General features: G+C 39.0%; 1 pseudogene; it reads right to left on the bottom strand.

Moving 5' to 3' along the window:
* Positions 1 to 24,715, bottom strand: part of LOC131500127 (zinc finger protein 879-like) — a 49,288-nt pseudogene that overhangs the window by 18,841 nt on the left and 5,732 nt on the right.

Genomic DNA, 24,715 nt, shown 5'->3' on the forward strand with positions numbered 1-24,715 from the left:
TAAACTATTACTGAAGTTTTGCCAAGATATTTTTGAAGGAGAGAACAGTTCTATGGTTCTCATAGGTTACTGGGCATTTATGGATGAATTTGAAAATAGTTAGAATGGTATATAGTAGTTAGTAAATGTTCAAGAAGAATTATTTCTTTTCTTGGTATTAGAGGTTGTAATTTCCACAATATTCTTTAAATTCATAGTCATCCATGATTTCTGCCATTTCATTTTTTTTAATTTTTGGAATTTAAAATTGTTGCTTTTTAAAGAACACCCTACTAAAGAATGAGTGGGTCAACCAGGCAATTAGAGAAGAAATTTAAAAAATATATGGAAACAAACGAAAATGAAAATACAACAATCCAAATGCTTTGGGACGCAGCGAAGGCAGTCCTGAGAGGAAAATACATTGCAATCCAGGCCTATCTCAAGAAACAAGAAAAATCCCAAATACAAAATCTAACAGCACACCTAAAGGAAATAGAAGCAGAACAGCAAAGGCAGTCTAAACCCAGTAGAAGAAGAGAAATAATAAAGATCAGAGCAGATATAAACAATATAGAATCTAAAAAAACTGTAGAGCAGATCAACGAAACCAAGAGTTGGTTTTTTGAAAAAATAAACAAAATTGACAAACCTCTAGCCAGGCTTCTCAAAAAGAAAAGGGAGATGACCCAAATAGATAAAATCATGAATGAAAATGGAATTATTACAACCAATCCCTCAGAGATACAAACAATTATCAGGGAATACTATGAAAAATTATATGCCAACCAATTGGACAACCTGGAAGAAATGGACAAATTCCTAAACACCCATACTCTTCCAAAACTCAATCAGGAGGAAACAGAAAGCTTGAACAGACCCATAACCAGCGAAGAAATTGAATCGGTTATCAAAAGTCTCCCAACAAATAAGAGTCCAGGACCAGATGGCTTCCCAGGGGAGTTCTACCAGACGTTTAAAGCAGAGATAATACCGATCCTTCTCAAGCTATTCCAAGAAATAGAAAGGGAAGGAACACTTCCAGACTCATTCTATGAAGCCAGCATTACTTTGATTCCTAAACCAGACAGAGACCCAGTAAAAAAAGAGAACTACAGGCTAATATCCTTGATGAATATATATGCAAAAATTCTCAATAAGATACTAGCAAATCGAATTCAACAGCATATAAAAAGAATTATTCACCATGATCAAGTGGGATTCATTCCTGGGATGCAGGGCTGCTTCAACACTCGCAAATCAATCAACGTGATACATCGCATTAATAAAAGAAAAGATAAGAACCATATGATCCTGTTAATCGATGCAGAAAAGGCCTTTGACAAAATTCAGTACCCTTTCTTAATAAAAACCCTCGAGAAAGTCGGGATAGAAGGAACATACTTAAAGATCATAAAAGCCATTTATGAAAAGCCCACAGCTAACATCATCTTCAATGGGGAAAAACTGAGAGCTTTATCCCTGAGATCAGGAACATGACAGGGATGCCCACTCTCACCGCTGTTGTTTAATATAGTGTTGGAAGTGCTAGCATCAGCAATCAGACAACAAAAGGAAATCAAAGGCATCAAAATTGGCAAAGATGAAGTCAAGCTTTCGCTTTTTGCAGATGACATGATATTATACATGGAAAATCCGACAGACTCCACCAAAAGTCTGCTAGAACTGATACATGAATTCAGCAAAGTTGCAGGATACAAAATCAATGTACAGAAATCAGTTGCATTCTTATACACTAACAATGAAGCAACAGAAAGACAAATCAAGAAACTGATCCCATTCACAATTGCACCAAGAAGCATAAAATACCTAGGAATAAATCTAACCAAAGATGTACAAGATCTGTACGCTGAAAACTATAGAAAGCTTATGCAGGTAATTGAAGAAGATATAAAGAAATGGAAAGACATTCCCTGCTCATGGATTGGAAGAATAAATATTGTCAAAATGTCAATACTACCCAAAGCTATCTACACATTCAATGCAATCCCAATCAAAATTGCACCAGCATTCTTCTCGAAGCTAGAACAAGCAATCCTAAAATTCATATGGAACCACAAAAGGCCCCGAATAGCCAAAGTAATTTTGAAGAAGAAGACCAAAGCAGGAGGCATCACAATCCCAGACTTTAGCCTCTACTACAAAGCCATAATCACCAAGACAGCATGGTATTGGCACAAAAACAGACACATAGACCAATGGAATAGAATGGAAACCCCAGAACTAGACCCACAAACGTATGGCCAACTCATCTTTGACGAAGCAGGAAAGAACATCCCATGGAAAAAAGACAGTCTCTTTAACAAATGGTGCTGGGAGAACTGGACAGCAACATGCAGAAGGTTGAAACTAGACCACTTTCTCACACCATTCACAAAAATAAACTCACAATGGATAAAGGACCTGAATGTGAGACAGGAAACCATCAAAACCCTAGAGGAGAAAGCAGGAAAAGACCTCTCTGACCTCAGCCATAGCAGTCTCTTACTCGACACATCCCCAAAGGCAAGGGAATTAAAAGCAAAAATGAACTACTGGGACCTTATGAAGATGAAAAGCTTCTGCACAGCAAAGGAAACAACCAACAAAACTAAAAGGCACCCAACGGAATGGGAAAAGATATTTGCAAATGACATATCGGACAAAGGGCTAGTATCCAAAATCTATAAAGAGCTCACCAAACTCCACACCTGAAAAACAAATAACCCAGTGAAGAAATGGGCAGAAAACATGAATAGACACTTCTCTAAAGAAGACATCCGGATGGCCAACAGGCACATGAAAAGATGCTCAACGTTGCTCCTCATCAGGGAAATACAAATCAAAACCACACTCAGATATCACCTCACGCCAGTCAGAGTGGCCAAAATGAATAAATCAGGAGACTATAGATGCTGGCTAGGATGTGGAGAAATGGGAACCCTCTTGCACTGTTGGTGGGAATGCAAACTGGTGCAGCCACTCTGGAAAACAGTGTGGAGGTTCCTCAGAAAATTAAAAATAGACCTACCCTATGACCCAGCAATAGCACTGCTAGGAATTTACCCAAGGGATACAGGAGTACTGATGCATAGGGGCACTTGTGCCCCAATGTTTATAGCAGCACTCTCAACAATAGCCAAATTATGGAAAGAGCCTAAATGTCCATCAACTGATGAATGGATAAAGAAATTGTGGTTTATATACACAATGGAGTACTACATGGCAATGAGAAAGAACAAAATATGGCCCTTTGTAGCAACGTGGATGGAACTGGAGAGTGTTATGCTAAGTTAAATAAGCCATACAGAGAAAGACAGATACCATATGGTTTCACTCTTTTTTTTTTTTTTTTTTTTATTATTTTATTTTTGGGACAGAGAGAGACAGAGCATGAACGGGGGAGGGGCAGAGAGAGAGGGAGACACAGAATCGGAAACAGGCTCCAGGCTCTGAGCCATCGGCCCAGAGCCTGACGCGGGGCTCGAACTCACGGACCGCGAGATCGTGACCTGGCTGAAGTCGGACGCTTAACCGACTGCGCCACCCAGGCGCCCCTTATGGTTTCACTCTTATGTGGATCCTGAGAAACTTAATAGAAACCCATGGGGGAGGGGAAGAAAAAAAAAAGAGGTTAGAGTGGGAGAGAGCCAAAGCATAAGAGACTCTTAAAAACTGAGAACAAACTGAGGGTTGATGAGGGGTGGGAGGGAGGGGAGGGTGTGTGATGGGTATTGAGGAGGGCACCTTTTGGGATGAGCACTGGGTGTTGTATGGAAACCAGTTTGACAATAAATTTCATATATTGAAAAAAAAAAAAAAAAGAAGTGTGGCTCTTAAACCAAAGAATGGTATTTAGTACAAGCTTTGGAGAAGTGTAGAAACTCAGACCGTTCTGCTTATCAAAATTAGAATATGAATTTTAACAAAATCTTCAGTTCTTTGTCATAACTGGAGAAGTACACATCCAGCTCAACATCTCTTTTCCATAATCCTATGCCTGTCTTTATGTCTGTAGTACATTATCTTGTTATATGGCTTCATAGTATGCTTTAAATCAGGACATGTGGTACCACCAATATACTCTTCATTTCCAAGATTACTCTAGTTATGTGTTATACTGTGACATCCATATGAATGTTAGAATGGGTTTTGATCTTTCTACCGAGCACAGCATTGGGAATTTGATAGAGATGTATTGCTTTCAATGTTATGTTATTGTTTATTCTGATCTCTATATTATTTATTTCTGATTTTTCTTTGTTATTTTCCTCCTCTACTAAATTTCTGCTATGATTATTCACTTCCTAGTGACTTGTGGTATAATTTTAACTTTCTTTTTCTTAACTCAAGGTTTTAGAGCATAAAAAAACCTGGAAAATGGAAAGTCCAGTAGGGAAAAATAGCAAAAATAAACAATACAAGTGATGACCAAAAATTAAAACAACATAAAAATAAAAATAATGATTCTTTATGGTTTTCTATAAACTACATCATCTGTGAATAGAGATAGTTTTACATTTTCTATTGGATTCCTTTTGTGTATTTTTTCTTGCATAACAGTTCTGAGTAGAATATCCAGTACTATTTTGAATGGAAGTGATGAAGTCCTTTCATTACTTTATTTCTGATCATACAGGAGAAGCTTTCAGTCTTTTGCTATTGAATTTGTTTAATTTCAGCTTTTCCTACATATATGGCCTTTACTAGGTTGAGGTAGTTTCCTTTTCTTCCTATTATTCAATATATATATATAATTGTTTTCAGTTTATTTATAGAGAGGGAGAAGAAATACAAGGGGCAGAGAGAGGGAGAGAGAGAGAGAAAACCCCAAGCAGGCTCTGATGCAGGGCTCAAATTCACAAACCACAAGATCGTGACCTGAGCTGACATAGAGTCAGAAGCTTAAGAAACTGAGGCACCCAGGTGCTCCTATTGAGTGTTTTTAATCACGAAACCGTGTCCAATATGCTCAATTCTTGTTCTGCACTTATTAATACAATAATGTCATGTTCGTTTTTCATTCTGTTCATGTATCATCTTAAATTTATAGATTTCTGTATGTTGAAACACCCTTGAATTCCAGGAAAAATTCCCACTTGATTATGTTGTAAAATAATAAAATGTACTTTTAATTGTTTCCTTTATATTGCTGTGAACTTTGTATACTATTCATCACAGGTAGTAGTCTGTACTCACCTTTGCTTTTAATGTCTTCCTTTGGCTTTGCCAACCGGGTAATGCTGATGTCCCGGAGAACGTTTGATAATTTCTCTTCTCTTCACTCCTTGGAAATGTCTGAGGAGATGTGAAATACTTTCTCATTAAATGTTTTTTGAATTATTCAGTGAATTCATCTAGCATAGGACTTTCTGTGTTGGGAGTTCATTTATTACTTTTTCACTACAATTACTACAATTTTATTACTACAATTACTTAGTAGTTGTAGATCATTTGAAATTTTTTTCTCTAATTTCTCCATGATTGAGTCAGGTAGGTTATACCTTTTTTGAAACTTATATACTCCCTTTGATAACTATTTGTAGGCATAAAATTATCCATCGTCACCTCTTATAATTATTTTTCTTCCTAGGGTATTAGTGATACTGTGTCTGCCTCCACTTCTTCACTTCTGCTTTCAGTTGCTCTTCTTTCATTCTTACTTGATTTAAACATAAGTTTTGTTGATCTTTTCTGAAAACCAACTCTTCCTATTGTTGATATTCTCCTGTTTCTGCTGTATCCTACTTTGTTGATTTCTATTTTATGTTACTATTCTTTCCTTCTGCTAATTTTGGGCTCCCATGGTACTTTTCCTGATTTTGTGAGGTATAGGAAAGTCATGTGTGCTAGAGCATGTCAACATTATAAAACTGTCTATTGGGCCATGAGGTCAGTACATTGTGTGCAAGTTTATGTGTCCATGGAGGAATGATGTCCTCTTGTGAGGTATAGGAAAGTCATGTGTGCTAGAGCATGTCAACATTATAAAACTGTCTATTGGGCCATGAGGTCAGTACATTGTGTGCAAGTTTATGTGTCCATGGAGGAATGATGTCCTCTTGTGAGGTATAGGAAAGTCATGTGTGCTAGAGCATGTCAACATTATAAAACTGTCTATTGGGCCATGAGGTCAGTACATTGTGTGCAAGTTTATGTGTCCATGGAGGAATGATGTCCTCTTGATTATTTCTCAGCCATATTGCTGAAGTTCTCTGATTTCAGTTTTGTGTATAAGAAATTTTAATATTTATCTGACAGTAAAAAAGTGGAATGAGTTTGCTTTTCTCTTCTTATCTTTCAGTTCTATCTTCAAATGGCATCCAGAGCCTCCTTCCAAAGATGTGCATAGAAACTTCTTTCCAAAGAATGTCAGTGGGTAGATATAAACATAGTACCCCTGAGAACTTACACTTAGTGATAGACTGGAAAAATGTTGAGATAGAATGGGGGCATCAAATATATCATAAATCACATATCCAAACAGAGACAACCACCCATAATAAGAATCTCACCGCCCATAATGGTGAAGGATATAAAACATTTTGGAACCCCCCCCTTTTAAGTCCATAACTTCTGCAAAACAGTGTATTTTTATTAGGAAAGGCTCAAATCAAATAGTCAACATACACATTTGCAGAACAAAAATTTGGAAAATCTGGAAAGTGACTTAGTCCATGCTGAAAATAATTACTTGTAACATTTGGACAATAGGATTGCGTTGACCTTTGAAATATTTCTGAAAATCAGAGATTTAAAAATGAAGAAAATAGTGGTAAGTGGGGTCCCCATCCATTTGAGGGGTCCTTCACTGAGCAGTTGACCTTCCAAGATAACCACAGCATTTTCAACGAAAACACAATTGCTCAATGCAGTGAATCTGAAAAAAAAAAAAAATTAACCAGGGTTCAAATGTTAATAAACATCTGAGGACTCATTTTCCAGAGAACCATTATGAATGTAATAAATATAGGGAAGTCTTTTATCAAAGCTCCAACCTTGCTATACAGAAGAGTATACATATGGGAGAGAATCCTAATAAATATAAATGGATGTGGGACAATTCTTAACCCATCCTCCAATGTTGGTGATTATCAGAGGATTCGTGTGGGAAAAAACCCATTCACATGTAATGAACCTGAGAACATGTTTAGTCAGACATCAAGACTAAATTTAAATACAACACTGGTACGGGAGAGAAAAGGTACATTTGTCAGAAAAGTGTCAAATCCTTTAAGTGTCACTCAAGACTAATTCAACATCAGTGAATGCATACCAGAGGAAAACCTTACAAATGTGAAGAAAGGGGTAAATCTTTAAGTATGGCTCATCACGATATGGACACAGGTGAATTCATCCTGGAGAGAAAAAATACAAATGTAAAAAATGTGGGATGGCATTTACCCAGCACTCAACTCTTACTCAACATCACAGAATTCATACTGGAGAGAAACCTTACCAATGGAAAGAATGTGACAAGGTGTTTAATCACTGTTCAATTTTTACTCAGTATCACAGAATCCATACTGGAGCAAACATTACATATTTAAGGAATGTAAGAAACCTTTTTGGACTGCTCACCCCTTACTTCACATCTGAAAATTTATACTGGAGAATGATCATTGAATTCTAAAGAGTGTGGCAAGGCCTTTAAGCAATGCTAAACCCTGATTCCTGATCAGAGATGGTTTAATCAGGAGGATTCTGCAAATATAAAGAATTTGGCAAGCCCTTTATTCAGACGTCAAGCTTCATTCTACTCTGTCACTCTTCTCTTCATTCACCCTATCACAAAATTCGTACTGGACAAAAGGCTTACAAAAGAAAGAATAAGGTAAAACTTTTAGAAGTAATCAACCTTACTCAGCACAGCACAGAGTTATACTGATGAGAAACATTACAAACGTAAAGAATGTAGCAAGCCTGTAGCTGGAACTCACAACTTGCTCAATATCATAGCTGTGTTACAGGAGAGAAGTTGTCATGCTTTTAAGTGGAATTGGATCAATAAATATCCCAAAGTGCACAAGAGATGTAAACCCTACAAACATAATGAATGAGGAAAGTCCTTTATGTTAAATGAACACTTTAGCAAACACCAGAGAGGGGATACAAAAAAAAAAAAAAAGTAGCTTGAAAGCTATAAATACTTATAAAAGTATTTAATTGAACATCAGATGTCAATAAATGTCACAGATTTCACAGTAGAAAGCAGTATGTCATTCACTCTATTCAGACATTACATCAAATACTCATTAAGGAATAATACCAAGCTAAATACTTACAAAATGTATATGTGATCATGTTTCAGAAGATTAAGTGAATCAATTTTTGCATGGATATAATTAATTTCAATGTGTGTTTTTCTTTTTCTCTCATCGACACTATGTGACACTTGTGGCTAGCAAATATTGATGCATTTCTACTCTGTTTACTTTTTTTTTTTAATTTTTTTAACGTTTATTTATTTTTGAGACAGAGAGAGACAGAGCATGAATGGGGGAGGGGCAGAGAGAGAGGGAGACACAGAATCGGAAGCAGGCTCCAGGCTCTGAGCCATCAGCCCAGAGCCCGACATGGGGCTCGAACTCACGGACCGCGAGATCATGACCTGAGCCGAAGTCGGCCGCTTAACCGACTGAGCCACCCAGGTGCCCCTCTCAGTTTACTTTCAAAATTCATTCATTTCTAGTGGGTTTGGAAAATCATGTGGCTGATTGTTGCTGCATTAAAGATATGACATGTCTTTCTTCTCTAGGTGGGACTCATGCGTAATTTTCCGTGGAAGATGAAGGAAAACACTACACACAGTATATAAAGAAAATCTAAATGCAGATGCTGTTTGTGGTTATAACACTGATGTGAGTTATCATGAAATAGGTGTTCCAAACATCATTCTTCTCCCTGTATTAAAACTAAAAATCTTCTTGAATATTATATATAAAATAATTTGCCAACTGGTCTTTAGGGAAAAGGTCGCAGTGCAGTAAAACATACTGGTGTGTATTCATCATAGCAATAGTTAGAAGGAGAAAATGCCAGTTGGTGTGGTTGAAATGAAGAAATCCTCACAGATATCAGAAAGAGGATAGCCAACTCTTCCCCCAAATGGGGTAAAATTGTATATACACGTTAAAAAAATTTTTTAATGTTTATTTTTGAGAGAGAGAGAAAGACAAAGTGCAAGTGGGTTAGGGGCAGAGAGAGAGGGAGCCACAGAATCAGAAGCAGGCTTCAGGCTCAGAGCTGTCAGCAAAGAGCCCAATGAGGGGCTCAAACTCATGAACCAGGAGATCATGACCTGAGCTGAAGTCAGACACTCAACCGACTGAGCCACCCAGGCGCCCCTGTACACATTGTTAAAGAATGATGTCAGGCCTGAAACTTATGGAAATCCGTATTCTCATATCATGCTATCAACAGACAAACAAATCATTTTGGAAGGCTTGTATTCTGTATTTTGAACAATAATAGAGTGATTTGAAATGCATAACTTAATCTATGTGTGAACGTAATACATTTTAATTAATAAACCATGATGGTTCTTAATGTGTTAACATGGATGTGTACAGAATGAAGTGTTATCCCAGCAGTGATAACCTACCTCATTTTATTTTGGGCTGTAGGAAAGGGATGGAAAGGAAGAAAATGTGAAGAACTGTTTGGAATGTAGGGAGGGGACCCGAGGTGGCTCCCTTTCCTAGCTCCATCACAGGCAGCTCTTGGTGGCATCAGATAATGAATAAATGTCATAGAGATAAGGAATTGGCAAATGTTTGGGGTTTCTAAGGATTAGGGAAGTCCCATTTATTCTTATGATTTAATTGAATTCCTGTGTGTTACTGAGGACAAGATGTCACTGGATGATTACAGTGATTGCCCAGGCCTTGATCAGTGGCAGTTATGGAGGAGGGCATATTGGATGATGCAATCATTGTGGGCACAGCTTCAAAATGTCATATGTTACGGTAGATATTGGAGATGAAGAAGCCTTCTGGACACAGTAATAGGAAGAATCAGCAAGGCATGTGCTGTGGTTCCATTAAGCATTGGTATCCCAGGAACATAACCCCACCATAGGCTGGATCCATTGGAGATGAGTGGCGTTTCAGGGAATGAGGCACTGCTGTGAGGGACCTTCCTTCCTTCAGTCAGGGCCAGAATACCTCTTCACATTTTCTTTAATAGGTATCATCTTTCATCTTTCTGAGGACATTGCCATCAGCATGTTTTACTTATATTTCCATCCCACAACACAGGCAAAGAGGTCTGTGATGCCTATGTAGCTGGAATCAAAAATGAGGAAAAATAGAACTGGAGATCTGGAGAGAACTAGGAATTAAAACAAGTAGAAGTTATTTTTCTAGCTCTAGGGAGTCAGTTCTATAACCTGGGACAAGTGTGTCTTGCTCCACATGCAGAATTCATGCCAATTCTTCATCCTGTTTTCTAGGTCTTCCCGGGGGCTACAATATCACTCCTATTGGAATGTTTCTCCTATTGATGGCGTATCTATTCCACCACCAGCACTGTCCCATGTGCCTGGTCACTCCATAGAAAAGATCTAAAGGACACCCCCCAGTGATTACTGGGGGCACATACCTTTATTAGGGGCCATGGTGGAGTGCTTTAGAGTCCCTGGGCTAAGTCCAGATTGGGCCATTCAAACTAAAACAGGTTTAGGTAAGTTCTGTGGGAGTCTTCTGTAAGGGACACATGAGGGGAAAGTCATGGGAACCAGGGGAGAAGGTTGATTACAAGGGTGGATTGGGTATGTCATTTCAGAATATATTAACTGGGGCACTGGGTGGCTCAGTTGGTTAAGCATACGATTTCAGCTCAGGTGATGGTCTCACAGGAAGTTTGAGCCCCACCCACACAGGGCTCTGTGCTGACAGCTGAGAGCCTGGAGCCTGCTTCGAATTCTGTGTCTCCCTCTCTCTCTCTCTGCCGCTCCCCTGCTCATGCTCTCTTGCTCTCTCAAAAATAAACATTAAAAGATATTTAAAAAATAATAATTTATATTAACTTGTGACTCTGCATGGTGCTGTCTAGGGAATGCACTAGTGAGAAGGGCTGGTGTCAGTTCAAGGTCCTTTCAAAACTTCTGGCTACAAAAAATAGATGCCACGTATCACCATCATGGAGTCCTTGAGCTAAAGGGTCAATAATACCCCTATATAATCTGTAATATATCCATTGTAATATCCCACTATTCCCAAGGATGATACAATAAATAAACTGGGGGAAAAATAATCACAGATTATTTGAACTTTAAGGTATACACTAAGTATATTGTTCTACTCCATTAGAAAACAGGTGATGGATACCATCCTTTTCCTACAACCTTTAATAAAATGAGATAGGTCGCATTGGTAGTGGGATAACACATCCTTCTGTATACATCTGTGTTAACACTTTAAAAAACATTTTTTTTAAATTAAAACGTATTTAGTTCACACGTAGACTAAGTTATCCATTTGAAATCCACTCTATTATCATTGTTCAAAATACAGAAAAAAAGGTCAAAAAGTATTTGTTGATATAATGATGTGGGAATGGTGATTTCCATCATTTTGAGGCCTGAGGTAATTCTTTAAAAACATGAATATACAGGGGCGCCTGCGTGGCTCAGTCGGTTGAGCGTCCAACTTCGGCTCAGGTAATGATCTCGCGGTCCGTGAGTTCGAGCCCCGTGTCGGGCTCTGTGCTGACAGCTCAGAGCCTGGAGCCTGTTTCAGATTCTGTGTCTCCCTCTCTCTCTGCCCCTCTCCCTTTCATGCTCTGTCTCTCTCAAAACTAAATTTTAAAAAATATAAAAAAAAGGTCAAACAATATGTTGGAAAAACTTCAGTAATAGTATAGTGTGATTTTCCCCCTAGAGTGTCTGACTTTGAATTCCTCTAAGAGGAACACACAGACGACTATCTACAGGCAACCCTAAAAGAAGCTTCAGAGGAGGTTTCAAAGTGATAATCATAATAGAACGTGATTAAACCACAGAGCTGATCAACTAAAAGATGTAATTGAGGATAAAACACAAAACAAATATTAGAAATTAAGTTTAAAAGTATAAATATGATAAGGTAATCTTTTTGTATCATTGAAAATAAATGTTTTCGGTGGCATAAAATTTCTGTATCTACTTGTGGATGAAGGTTTTTGTCTTATCAGCACACCACATAGACACACACAATGATATAAATAAATAGCTCTTGTTTGGGAGTCTCCTCTATCACTGAAAGTTTCTGTATCATTCACCTTTTTTTTTTTAATGTTTATTTTTGAGAGAAAGAGAGACAGAGTGCCAGCTGGGGAGGGGCAGAGAGAGAGGGAGACACAGAATCTGAAGCAGGTTCCAGGCTCTGAGCTTTCAGCACAGGGCCCAACACGGGACTCAAACTCATGAACCATGAGATCACTACCTGAGCTGATGTTGGCTGCTTAACCGACTGAGCCACCCAGGCACCCATTCGTTCATCTTTTTTTTTTTTTTTTTTTTAATTTTTAACGTTTATTTATTTTTGAGACAGAGAGAGACAGAGCATGAACAGGGGAGGGGCAGAGAGAGAGGGAGACACAGAATCAGAAGCAGGCTCCAGGCTCTGAGCCATCAGCCCAGAGCCCGACGCGGGGCTCGAACTCACAGACCGTGAGGTCGTGACCTGAGCTGAAGTCGGACGCTTAACCAACAGAGCCACCCAGGTGCCCCTCGTTCATCTTTTGTACTGAGTTATACTTTACAATTGTAAGGCAGTGGAACATATATGGTGTATGTTTTCTTTCTCTGCAGCAACAGAGAGGTGATAAGAAAGAGCATGTCTGTGACAGGAGTGCAGAATAAAATGGAAACTTGTAGGACCAAGGCCTGAATGACTTACAGTCTCCACTTCAAACACCAGTATCTCCAGCGAACACAGGACAGAGCCTTTATTTTCCAAAGCAGACTACAAACAACATGAACCAAGAAGGGACTTAGTACATTAAATGAGGTAATTGATGCACATCTTTAAATAAATCCTCCCAAGGTACTTTTTGATGAATGAGAAATTATATTACCATTTAGTGGAAGGGTGTGACAGAAAGCACAGAGGAGATAAAGCACATTGGGGTCAGGTGCCTAATGTTCTCCAAAGGACACATAATAACTGCTGTGAAATACATGTCCAGAGCAGAGTAAGTAAATCATAATCTACATGTAAACATGAAAATGTCTGTGTTATTCAAATAAAGTGCCCGTGCCCTGTAAGCTCTATTAGTGCATTCCGTCTTTGTCTTTTGCATGTGATCAGAAGCTTCATGGGCTCCTCTTTGCATTTTCATCAGCCCAATCACAAAGACTTGGTACAGAGTCCCTGCCATGGGAGGTTGACTCATGTACAAGAACTGGGGAACTCTGATCTCCAGGTTTTCCCAGAAGAATCCACGTCAACAGAAAGCTTTCATGAGACATGTGGCCATTATTACATACACTTTAATGGTGATGGGAGCACACTGCAGGAAAAACAATTTAAGAAGTTCTCACAGAAATTACTGCTGTTCCATGTATCCTCTGGGCTGCTCAACCTGTGAGGGCTCCAGACTCTGTTCTCCTATTCACTTCTCTACCCTGCTGGGCACACTCTCCTCCCTCCCATACTCTCTCCTTTCTCCAGCAAGTTTATTCCACTGTGTTACAGAGAAATTTATTTTCCTCAATCTATATCCTACTATAAATACCTAGGATGACCTTGATTTGGAGAGTAGGTTAGCTTTCTTTACAGGCAACTTCTTAAGACAGTAGTTGAACCTATACACGTATACGCATATTGTATCTATTTTGTAGTCTTTCTTTTCTATTAAAGTATACTTGACATACAATGCTATATTAGTTCGGGTGTACAATATAGTGATCAACAAGTCTGTAGGTTCTACCATGGTCACCACAAGTGTGGCTACCATCTGTCACCATACAGGGCTATCATATCATTGAGTGTATTGCCTATGCTGTATCTTTTATCCCTGGACTTATTAATTCCATTTCTGGATGCCTATACTTCCCATTCCCCTTTACCTATTTTGCCTATCCTCCCACCTCATTTATTTCTGGTAAACAGGAGCTTGTTCACTGAATTTCTGGGCCTGTTTGTTTTTTATGTTGTTTCTTGCCATTTGGGGCAACGTGGATAGATGCAGAAGGAAATTATGCTGTGTGAAATCAGTCAAAGAAAGACAAATACCATATGAATTAATTTACATGTAAAATCTGAACAACAAAACAAATGAATGAGCAAAAGCAGAAACACAGCTAGAAATACCTGTTTTGTTTTTAATACAATCTCAAGAACTATGAAAATTCCAAGATTACACGTTTTATAATGTAACAAGTTAACCTGTAACAATTTTCCAATCCTGTCAGAAGACAGGAGACTCCCAGATCAAAGTCCAAGGATCTTATGGCTCATGACACAGAAAACACCATAAACATCTTGATCACACTAATTTGACTTGCCAGTTCCATACCCATAATTCATACAGAAAGATGCTGCACATACAGTGGGTTTACGTCACATCTATGAGACTCCGAGCATAGGAAACCTGATATCTTAAAGGAACATCCAGGATATCTTCCCAAACTTTTGCCATTGGTGGAGACATCTCTGTTTTCTTATCCAATAAACACATCTGTTCTTTAACCAGGAGCAAGATACTATCACAATATTCCAAAGGTTTTTATACACAAATATTAATGGAAACACGATTAGAATAAAAACTTTCTATGTCTCTATCCATAACACATGGAGAAACTGAAACACAGAGAGTCTTCTCACAACAATATCCATCACTCAGTTCGGCCCCAGCTTGATGCCTGCCTAATTTTTCCATGTGTAAACCACCTCTTCAAATAGTCATTACTCTGACACAGGATGTGGGATAAAATCTGTTCAATTTAGGTCATGAAACATTTTATAAGGCTATGATCATCAGGGTATAGTAGAGTAGCATCAGGTGACCTGTAACATCCACTGCTGCAATTTCTCTATGGGTCTTGCATTCAACCAGGTAAAGAAATCCCAATATCCATGAGGGTATACTTTAAATTTCTATAGTGAGCTTTCTAAGGTAGATGGGTACAGAAACATTTCTGCAAAGGCAGACAATTTACATGTGTCTGATGAGAGGATTTTGTACACTTTTCCCAGACAATGCAGGTCCTCCATATGGTGGAATTGTGGCTCATTACAACAAAAAGTCTGAAAATTTGGAAACAAATGACAGTTGGGCAGAGAATTAGGGAAGAGGTGGTCACAAGCCGTCAAGGGGAATATTAAAAAGAGCAACATAGGCATAAAAGATGGAGGTGATTATGTCAAGTGAAACAGAGGTGGTCACAGGGAGAAAAATATTTTGGGTGGCTCTGAACTAAGGGGAAAATATGAAGGAAACACTGCTCCTATGAATTAACTTGGTCTACTGCTTGTGCCTGTACTGGATGTGAACTGAAGGAACTTGATCATGAGCTCATGACATGATTTCAAGTGATAACACCAATGCCGTATATAACAAATGTATGATTTTGCTGTGATATCCACAACAGTACCCAAAATACGTTTCTCTTCATGATGTTTTGGCTTCTCATTGGGCAGGGACATACAGAAGAAAATTAAAATCTCAATGTACTCGGAAGGTTTTATTTTAACATTCTTCCAATCACTGTCCATTAGGACTAATGTGAGTGGACTGGAAGATACCCAAGACATACACTGCAACACAACAGACACACCTTACCACTCTGTAAACATACCAAAGAAGTGTACATCAAAACTCATGGCAAAAATCTTTTCACCAAAAGCTGTCACTGTTGGCAAGACTCCTTTAGAGACCCATGACCTATGACTTGACTATACTCATGTGTTTGGCAATGAAATCCGTAGAATTGAAACTACACCCAGTGAAGTAAGATAATGGTAAACAGCTATCAGTTTGCCAAGACTCCAGGCTACATTCTGTAACATGAAGATTATTGCTATTGCCAAGCCCCTGGAGGCCACTCTGCTATGGGAATAAAGGAATCATCATTCATCTGAACAAATAAGGCCATCGAAGTTCTTTGACATCAAAACAGATACTGAGTGTGTGGTTCTGGGAGAGTGTTAAACATCACTAGAAGCAAGAAAAGATGGAGAGAAATCACAGAAGACTGCTCCATGATTATGATGTTATTAATTCATGTGAAGAAATGACTTGTGCAAGCAACTGAAAATAACTCACAATACAGTATTTTCAGAATATGTTTCACTTTCTAGTAAACTTATTGGGGAAAAAAAGAAAAGGAATAGAAAATCTCAGTCACTATACAAACCACACAACACATTGATTTTTAATAGATTTCAGATCGAAATTGTAAGGATAATTAATGATATTTTTAGAAAAACACAGTGGATTCTATCTCTGTTGTCTAAGTATAAGAGAAGACCTCTCAAAATGATAAAAGAGGGTCATCTAGGTGGCTCCAATGGTTGAGCGACTGACTCTTGATTTTGGCTCAGGTCATGATGTCACAGTTCATGAGAATGAGACCGGTGTGGGGAATCTGTTCTGACAGCATGGAGCCTGTAAGGGATTCTCTCTCTCTCTGTCTGCCCACTCCCCACTATGCTCTCTCTCTCTCCTCAAATAAATAATCTTAAAAATATATAATAATTCATAATCAAAATGTAAGACACACTAGCCACAATGGGGAAAATGACTAATTGGATTACATTAAAATAAAGTAGGTCTCTACATTAAAAGCTGAAGAGATAGAGGTAGAGTGAGAGGAGACAAAGGTCTCATTCTCAGCATATATATAGAACTACAAAGCCTGACAGAAAGGGTATCACAGCAGAACAAATGGGCACAGTAACTAACTAGATACTTTGAAAAAGAGATTACCTAAAAATTAAGGCCCAACTCCATAGTAACAAGAAGTAACAAGAAAAAAGATGCTCAACATCACTCATCATCAGGAAATGCAAATGAAAACTATGTTGAGATGTCATGTTACACCTGTCAAAATAAAAAACATTAGAGAAACAACATGTGTTGGTGATGATGTGGAGAAAGGGGGGCTCTCATACACTGTTGGTAGGAATGTAAACTGGTGCAGCCACTCTGGAAAACAGTATAGATGTTCCTCAAAAAATTAAAAATAGAAGTAATTACCCAATGATCCAACAATTGCACTACTAGGTATTTACCCAAAGGATACAAAAGTACAGTTTTGAATGGATACATGCACCCCCAATGATTATGATACATTATCAACAATAGCCAAACTATGGAAAGAACCAAATGTCCACTGGCAGCTGAATGGATAAAGAAGATGTGGTATGGTGTGTGTGTGTGTGTGTGTGTGTGTGTGTGTGTGTGTGTGTGTATTACTTAGCCATCAAAAAGATGAAATATTGCCATTTGTAATGACATGCATGGAGCTGGGGTCTACTATGCTAAGTGAAATAAGTTAGTCAGAGAAAGACAAATACCACATGATTCCACTCATATGTGGAATTTAAGAAACATAACAGATGAACATAGGAGATGTGGGAAAAAGAAAGAGGGAGACAAACTGTAAGAGACTCTTAATGATAGAAAAAAAACTGAGGGATGATTGAAGGAGGTGGTTGGGACATGGGCTAGATGGGTGATAGGTATTAAGGAGGGCACTTGTTGTAATAAGCAGTGGAGTTGTATGTTAAGTGCTGAATCACTGAATTCTACTCCCGAAAACAACATTGCAGTGTATGTTAACAAATTAGAATTTAATTAAAAATTAAGGGAGTGTGCCTAAGTGGCTAGGTCTATTAAGCATCTGACTTTGGCTCAAGTTAGGATCTCCAGGTTTTTGAGTATGAGCCCCACAATGGGCTCCTCACTGAAACTGCAGAGTCTGCTTATGATTCTCTCTCTCTAGTTCTGTCTGCCTCTCTCTTTCTCTCCTTCTCAAAATAAGTAAAGGTAAAAAAAACTTTACAAAAACTAAAGGAAATAATAAAGAAAAAAATGTCAACTTTATTATAGGCAGCAAGTTCTAAGTTTTAAATGTTCTACCTCCCCATGGCATTAATTTATATAGGAATTCTATGATACAAACAGACACATTAAATTATTTCAACATGGAGGAATGGAATACATAGAGGAGGAATTTCTACTTTTAGTTAATACAAGATAAATGAACTTTTGAAGTGAGGTAATAGGTTAGATTTTCTCATTTCAGGGAGGTGCTTTGTTATCTGATGAAATTACTGAGTCGTAATTTTGTGCGATTAAGATTAAAGCCTCCATAACATTGGAAAGCATAAACCAGAAAACACGATATCTGTCTCCAGTGTTCCTGGCATTTCTGCACCAAATCTCAATATGCCCACCACTACTTTGACATAGTTTCCAAGGACACAAAACAGAACTTAGAAAGGGCTTAACATAGAGTTCCTCAGAAATATGGAGATTCCTTCTGAGGCCCTCAAAACATGGAAAAGCTCTCAGATTATGGAGGCTGACACACTCCAAGGGGAGTCACCTGGCCCTAACTGTAGATGTGATGGACCATCATTGGAGCTGAAGGAGAAGCTGAAGGACAGATGTCCCTCTGTGAGAAGGAGAAAAAGAAAATGAGGCTTCTCAAACTAACTTCCATTTCAAAGAGACTACTTGAATCACATTTTAAGGTCTATCTTCCCCTTTAATAGTTGGACCTCACCTCTGTCATCTACTTCATTCATGCCCACGTACCTGGGTCTGTGGCCTCTGTCTCCTTTCCCTTTACATCCCGAGGCTCCTTCTTTTACTGCAAAAAGATGACCAGGGCTGGCTTTGACACAACAAGACTTGTTTATTAGAAAAAAGGAACATGTGTGTGGTTGGAAACTCCAACTTCTGATATACTATTGTGCTTCGTAGGGAAAAGATGACACTGTAGAATTCTATAAAATTATTTCCCAAATGATGATGCCCAATAGACCCTTTAGAACACGCAGGAGGGATTTCTGATGTTTAGATCTTGATCTCTACTTCCAAAGTATCATCACAATAATGAGTAGAAATTGGAATTTAAGACAGGGGAAATAACATTTTATGCCATTCAATATTTAGAATGGCCATTAATCTACAGAAATAAGATGTTACCTTAAGGAAGGCAAAGCTAAAGCAGAAAAGGAAACATCATGAAGGTATTCGTCTACATCTAACAAACCCCTACTTATTCCCCACAGTGCATGGATGTGAATCCCAGTCATGCAATGAGGAAAGCTTCCAAGAGACAGTCTTCAAAGGAAAGAACAAAACCCTTAGTGTGGTTTGGGACGTCTGGAAGGAGTTACACTCACCCAAGAAGAGGAGGTGTCCTTAGTTCTCTAACATCACATCCCTGTACAGTTCCCGCTGACTGTGGTTTAGGAATCTCCACTCCTCCTGAGAGAATTCTGTGGCCACATCCCTGAATGTCAGCAGTCCCTGCAATAAAAAACACAGTTACCGGGGCGCCTGGGGGGCGCAGTCAGTTAAGCGTCCGACTTCAGCTCAGGTCACGATCTCGTGGTCCGTGAGTTCGAGCCCCGCGTCGGGCTCTGGGCTGATGGCTCAGAGCCTGAAGCCTGCTTCTGATTCTGTGTCTCCCTCTCTCTCTGCCCCTCCCCCATTCATGCTCTGTCTCTCTCTGTCTCAAAAATAAATAAACGTTAAAAAAAAACACCACAGTTACCAAGTGGCCAGCAGTAGAGTTCATATTGGTACCTAAGATGAAAGAGGGAGGTAATGTCACCAGCTAGACCTCAAGATGTGATCTTCATACTAATCTCTTATGCCCAATGACATTTGTCCCACATTTTAGTTATCGTCTTCTTCCCATCTTATCTTTTACTTCAGGCAAAAGACCCCATGGGCATAGCCTCCTGTGGGAGAAATGGAAACTACATTAAAAAATGTAGTGACTGCCCTGAGGAAAAGCTTGGGCCCATTGGTTTCAGCTTAACCCTTGACTCAAACCTATGGGAATAGACCAAGGTATAAGCCAGGGAATGACAGACAGTTACACACACCACATTATAATACTAAACTCTCCACCCAAGGAGGAGAACAAACCTCATTTACATAAGATGCAAAGTATTTAAGTAACTGTTGTCTTAAGGTGCTTTTGCAACCTTGTACCCAACTCTTCATAAATGACAGAACACCTCTTTCTAAATATCCACCCTAACCCCAAGAAAAGGAAACCATCACCCCCTTTCTCTGTGCAATTCTGGTTTGGAAGTTATCCCCTCTGATCTCCTTAATGATTAAAAATCAAGTTTCCTTTCTGTGACGACCCCAGGTGGTATAGTTTCTATCTATGACTCTATTATATTTCAGGGTTTTAAGACATTCAAACATGTTTCTTTTCCTGAAAATACAAAAAAGTAAACAGAAAGGTTTTTCTCTCTCTGACCTGAGTGTGGAGGAAAATACAAACCTACAGAATGGAGATCTAATTTAGAACCTCCACTCCCAGAAGTCAATATCTCTACTACTCCAAGGTGAGAGGCTTCATTGTCCAATAGAAACTGATGTGATGTAGGCTGGGAGCAAAGTGTCAAGAAAGCATTCTTGAGACATTTATGGTGCAAAAAAGATGTATTTATCAAAGCATGGGGACAGGACTTGTGAACAGAAGACCAGAATTGTCCACATGAGAATCATCCATTATATACTTTAACATTGGGGAGGGGGGCTGGCAGAGATAAAGTTAGTGAACGGATTTTCATATGTTAAACAAGATACAGGATCCTGAAGGTCTGGCTGTTATCAAGCTAAAGTTGCTTTTTACTTGTAGCAAATATTAACATTAGGGCAGTTGTGAATTCCTTGAGGAATGTCATACTCTGGCTGTCTCAAATATTTTTCACTGGGATGCAATTGAAGAAAATTTACTTTTCTCTAAATATCTTTGGCCCTTGTTCTCAACGGAAACTACAAGCAAAAGAAACTGAGAAGTTCTGTGTAAACATGATAGTTTGTCACATTAGTAATCCACCTAAGATCCTTAGGAATGACAAGAGGGATAATATGAATTTTATAGTGGAGGAATCTAGCAGACAGCATCAAGCCAAGTAAAAGAAGGTAACAACAGCTGCAAGAAAATGAATTGATATCAGTGCCTAAGACACACCGAAGGACACATTATCACTGGTGTGTTCTTATGGCCGCCAAACATCAAATCAGAAGATACATCAAATTATGAGAATACAGTGGATTTATACACCCTTCAAACACATATAGTTTCCATGTCCTGTAATATCTAATATATTTTAGTTTTTTTTATTTTAATGTTTATTTTTGAGAGAGAGAGAGAGAGACAGAGACAGAGACAGAGACAGAGAACAAACGAGGGAGGGGCAGAGAAGGAGGGAGACATAGAATCTGAAGCAGGCTCCAAGATCTGAGCTGTCAGCACACAGCCCAATGCAAGGCTCGAACTCACAAACCATGAGACCATGACCTGAGCTGCAGTTGGAAGCTTAACCAACTGAGCCACCCAGGTGCCCATTGAGAATGTATTTTAAACAGACAATCATTTTAAAATTTGAAAGAGCAGGATACTGCATCCCCCACTCCCACCTTTTTTTTTTGAGAACTTTCTGAGTTAATCTGGCTCTCATACCCATTGTATTTGTGTATTTTCTTAATCTTGTCAACACAGAGCTAATAAAGCATACAGACAGTACCTAATTAAGAACTTATTTCCGTAGCCATCAAAATCCTTGAGGAGAAAGCAGGCAAAAACCTCTTTGATCTTGGCCACAGCAACTTCTTACTCAACACGTCTCCAGAGACAAGGGAAACAAATGCAAAAATGAACTACTGGGACCTCATCAAAACAAGAAGTGGAGAAGATATTTACAAACGACATATCAGATGAAGGGTTAGTATCCAAAATCTATAAAGAACTTACAAACTCAACACCCAAAAAACAAATAATCCAGGGATGAAATGGGCAAAAGACATGAATAGACACTTCTCCAAAGAAGACATCTAGATGCCAACCGACACATGAAAAAAAATGCTCAAAATCACTCATCATCAGGGAAATACAAATCAAAACGACCATGACTTAGTACCTTATATCTGTCAGAATGGCTGGTATAACATCGTTAACAACAACAGATGTTGACGAGGATGCAGAGAAAGAGGATCTGTTTTGCATCGCTGGTGGGAATGCAAACTGGTGCAGCCACTCTGGAAAACAGTATGGCAGTTCCTCAAAAAATTAAAAATAGAACTACCCTATGACCCAGCAATTGCACTACTAGGCATTTATCCAAGCGATACAGGTGTGTTGTTTCAAAGGGACACATGCACCCCATGTTTATAGCAGCACTGTCAACAATAGCCAAAGTATAGAAAGAGCCCAAACGTCCCTCGATGGATGAACGGATAAAGAAGATGTGGTATATATACACAATGGGTATTACTAGGCAATCAAAAAGAATGAAACCTTGCCATTTGCAACTACGTGGATGGAACTGGAGGGTATTGTGCAAAGTGAGATTAGTCAGTCAGAGAAAGACAAATATCAAAGACTTCACTCATATGACGACTTTAAGACACAGATGAACCCAAGGGAAGGGGGGCAAAAATAATGTAAAAACAGGGAGGGAGAAAAAACATAAAAGACTCATAAATATGAAGAACAAACAGAGGGTTCCTGGAGGGGGTGTGGGAGGGGGGATGGGCTAAATGGGAAAGGGACACTAAGGAATCTACTCCTGAAATCATTATTGCACTACTAATATTAGTATGCTAATTTGGATGTGAATTTAAAAAATAAAAAATAAAACAAGCTAAAAAAAAAAAAAGAACTTATTTCCTTGACTGAAATCCCAGGAACAGACCCCATCAGCAATAGGAATGCTTGATTCCACAACTTCCCATGTGGATCTGTGACAAAGGCAATGTTTCTAATAAGTGCAAGACTTTAAGTCAAAGTGACAAATGTTGACGGCCTATTGGCAAACAGGTGGGAGACAAGAGAGAGAAAACTCTGGGCCTTTAGAGAAGTGCTCTAAGTATCATTGAGTATTGCATATCATTTATAAGAAGACTTTTTAAAATTAGGTGAAAATATGAGACAGAAACATCAGAAGGAATCAACCTTTGCAATTTCTAAATGCATGGAATTTCAGGAGAAAAAAATGACAGGGACTTTTACCTGGGACACCAGCCTTACTGTAATAGGTCAACTTATAAGATATCAGAAAGCTTATTGTATATAAGTTCGGCTTAAACTCACCTTTCACGAATAATCGAGATAAAAGGCTTATGTAGTTCCCTATTAGGGTTATCAGAAATTACCAACCACCCTATCTCGCTTCCGTGACCTCGCCTGCTTGCTAAATAGATAACTTAAGGTGCAAAATGCTCCCCCACACCTTCTACCAAGATCTGGCCTAGGCAAGACCAACATATAAAAAGTCACCTACTCACTGCCCCACGGTATCTCAGGTGTCTAACTATGATTGGTCATTTTAAACCCTCTTAGGACAAAGACCTTTAAATTGATAGTTTCCCACCAAAACTAATGTCTGTGTGTCACAATATAATTGGCTACCATGAAATGTTGTAAATTGTAATTGGTTAACCAAACAATGTATTCTGACTTGCTAAAATCCATATAAGCTCACTGCTACCTTTGTTGGGGGCCATTCTCTGCATTTTTCTCCTTAAGATCAGGAGATCAGGTTTGGCCGGGCCGTGAATAAAATCTTGCCTCACTTCTATTCAGCGTCTGGGGGTTTTTTCGACAGCACCCTGTTTCATTACCTGAGAACTGGCCATTTCTTCTTTCACCTTAACTCCTAGATTCCATTCTCAGAAGGTATTTGTGGAGAAATCACAGCTGCATCAGGAGAAAATGCCTTCAAAGCCACCAGCTGACTCTCCTCACGTGTAAAGTGCTCACCTGCAGACAGGACTTTGAAATGCAGAAAACGCCCAACTTCCTAGTCCTTTGTGTCCTGAGCTTTTCAGAAACTGTAAGTCCCTACTTGGAGAACAATGCCTGAGTTTTCCTTCTCTACTTTCAGGGGGCTCCCTTCCACAGAAGTTCACAAATTCAACTAAAGTATAGGAATAGTGTGCTGCAGGGACCTGAAGCTCCCAGACTCAAGTAGAGGAGACCCTGCCTGTTACCACTCCTTGAGCCAACGCCTGCACTCAACTCTCACAAATTAATGGGAAGTCTTCCTGCTTAACCCTGGCGTCACTTAGAATCACCTGGAGCACTTAATTAAAACAACACTGTTGTTTCCACCCAACAAGTTGAGGGAATCTGAGGGGGATGGCAGCGGTAATGATCCTTCTTAGAACTCCACACGTGATAGATCCTATGGGGGAGCATTTGGGGAAGTGACCAAGCGAAGCACAGTAACCGTGGCTGTGGTTGTTGTCCAGATTTACATCCATGCCTTCTCCACTGATCAGTTTCTGGAGATTTGCACATTCCCCCTCTTTCCTTTACACAGAAAGAAACACCCTTAAATGGAGTTTTTCCTCATGCTTGAAAATGTGTCTTACATAAGAAACTTATACTGGGTTTCTAGCTTTTTTTGGTCTGTTTTTTCCTCAAAATAACAATGTTGGGGGCACCTGGGTGGCTCAGTCGGTTAAGTATCTGCCGCCTTTGGCTTAAGTCATGATCTCAGGGTTCATGGGTTCAAGCCCCACATCAGGCTCTGTGCTGATAGCC

The sequence above is a fragment of the Neofelis nebulosa genome, chromosome 17 (genome assembly GCF_028018385.1).
Source record: "Neofelis nebulosa isolate mNeoNeb1 chromosome 17, mNeoNeb1.pri, whole genome shotgun sequence".
Taxonomy (NCBI): domain Eukaryota; kingdom Metazoa; phylum Chordata; class Mammalia; order Carnivora; family Felidae; genus Neofelis; species Neofelis nebulosa.